This window comes from Rhinichthys klamathensis, unplaced genomic scaffold (genome assembly GCF_029890125.1).
Source record: "Rhinichthys klamathensis goyatoka isolate OS25496 unplaced genomic scaffold, OSU_Roscu_1.1 h1tg000613l_1, whole genome shotgun sequence".
NCBI lineage: Eukaryota > Metazoa > Chordata > Actinopteri > Cypriniformes > Leuciscidae > Rhinichthys > Rhinichthys klamathensis.
Window position 1 is genome coordinate 140010 of NW_026607066.1, and position 2835 is coordinate 142844.

The window sequence follows — 2835 nt, forward strand, 5'->3', positions numbered from 1 at the left end:
CAGCAGGAGAGGTCAGGGCTGGTCACACAGGAGCTGGATTATCACAATTTCCCGGGCCAGTTTGGGGCGATCAGTATGACTGAGTGACCGCATTCTCGTTCATATTTTAGTGTTGGTACGATCAGACTGTTGGTACGTGGAGGAAACACGTAAAGCAATGCGTTTGGCCGTAGTTGCGCTAAAGCCTCCACAGCCACAGTCTCTCGCCAGAGAGAAAAATAGAGGGCAATGAGTGTTTTTGTGCGAGGAGAAGGGATCTACAGCAGCTTGGCAAAATCTTTTCCACAACTGGCTCACTACCTGAGGATGGAGAGTCCAGCGCCACTGTCCAGTTCTGAAACCCTCTCACTCACAACAGTCCCAGTGGAATAAATGTGAAGGTTGAGGCCATCAGTCTCAGAAGATGTGAACAGTCTGAATGGGACCTTCTTCCCCTTCTGAAAAAGGGATAAACAGCCGTGAATTGAGCTGATGCACTCCTCCAACAGAAATGCTTGATCTGAGGTCTGACTATTTAGGTGTGAGTTTAATCTGAGACCTAGGTAGATTATATATTGTATGGACACCAAGCAGCTTTTAGTCTTGTTAATTTTGAAACCTAAGTTCTCTAAATGAGACATGAGTACTTTTGTATCTATCTCTGCCTGCTGCTGTGACAGAGCACCGAGGAGCAGTGGTCTTAGCACTTCCGAGTCTGGTGGTCCCAACTAAGTCCGGTGGTCCTGGAGATTCTTCCACTGTCTGCCGCACTTCCTGAGATGGCAACCGCCATCTTGTGTGTTTGGGCCACACATACTTTCTCAGCTCCTCCAGAGGCGGCGGCGTCCATTCTTGAACCCTCTTTCTGCCTAGTCACGGCCAAGGAGGCTGTCTCTGAACCCCTTTGCATGTCCCGCCATGGCTAAGGAGGCCACCTCTGAACCCTCTGTGCTTCCATACCCCGCCGTGGTCTCCAGGTCTGCCTTGGTGGTCTTCAGTTCCATCTGCTCTGTCTCAGTCTCCAGGCCCTTTACCACTCCACGGGCCTGGTCCTCCATCCTTCCCCTGTTCTGCCTCCGCTCCATCACCCTCCTAGACTCTTGTTTCTATTTTTGGAGAGTCTAGAATCTGCTTGGTTGATTCCTGTCTTGTTTCCAGAATTCCTTGTACCCATAGTTCCAGTATTTCACTTCCTGTGTTTAGTCTTTGTTTGCGTTTGTTTCTATAGTTACCCACATTAGTTTACATAGTGATTCATTGTTTACACCTGTCCCTTGTTATGTTGTGTATATAAACACGTGTTTCCTGTGTTTTTTTGTCAAGTCTACAGTATCTGTTGGCGTGCTCAGTTCTGTTCCATTTATGTGTTCCTGGAGTCTGTTATTTTGTTTATTTTGGTTCCTTTTACATTTGTTTCCTTTAATAAACCTTATTAGCATTTGGAATCGGATCCAACCCTCCTTCGTTTCTGAGTACACCCCACATTACATTATTACACAAACATTGGATTCGGTCTTGCCTTATTACCTTCCTTTAGATCCAGCAAGTCTTCAAATTGATACAAGATTTGACAGCAATAATAACAGAGATATTCACAAAATATTATGCAACAAGCCACCACAAACATATTGTGGCAAAAACAAAACACTTGTTTTAGTAATCACTTACATGTAACCCAGACATATATGCACCATACAACTTAACACAGATTTTCTGTAATACTGTCATATTAAAACACATTTGATGGTCCAAATAAGGTGTATAGGTGTGAAGTCCACTTTTTTCTATTGTTAATGTCAATCACTCATCAAAGTATGACTCCAATGTGAAACATTTACATAGGTGTTCTCTTTAATTCACTTGCACCATACAAAAACTATTAATTACAATTTAGACCACCAGATCTTTATTTATATACAATATGTAAACATCTACCTGTTCTTCTGGACCGCTCTCCTTTTCTGTACATGTTTTGGAATAACATATTTATGCACTATTGATAGCATAACAGAGGAATGTTTGTGGTTCATAGATACAGTATCTTATGGGTTCAGAGAATACAGAGAATACAGCATCAAAATGAATGCCATATGCAAAATTATACCTAACAAAAAAAAAAGTTCTAAACAAGTACTTTAAACTTTCTTAATCATCTGTGTCGGTGTGAAGTTACAGTCCAGTTAACAAGGATATTAAAACTTAATTTAAATAAAACCAATAATAAAAATTTTCCAATGTTTAAATACAAAGTAATCAGGTATTTTTGAAAGATCAAGGAGGAAGCATAAATTACTTGTCTAAAAGTATCTTAAAGGCAAGTAATTCTTTGACACCAACAATATAGGCATGACAAAATCTGTCATTCATCACTGGGCTAGCACTACCTTGCAACTGTTAAACGTAAACGTACGTTTCAACTGTTAAAGGTTAACATAAATAAAAAAGAGCCAATGAGAACTACAGATACAAAATAACATCAACAGGATCAGGTGAACAGACTAAACAAAAAACTGAAGGCATTTAAGATATATTACAGGAAACCAAATGAACAGAGCCTCACATGTATAATGCTCACTCTTATCTAGTGATGATAATACAGTTTTACAACATGTTTCAACCTTTCCATGGACACAAAATCGAACAAGATAAAGCAGTAATCATTTGTGAAACAGTGTTTAAACTCGTCTCAGCAATGTATGGACAATATATAATGTAGTCTCTTAGGTTTTATATAACCAAATGTTCTTTTGATAAATTAGCATAAATAAGATATTCCAATAAATACAGCACAGACTTTTCTTAAAAATACAAAAAATAAAAATAACCACATTTTGTACTATTTTTTGGACTTGGAAA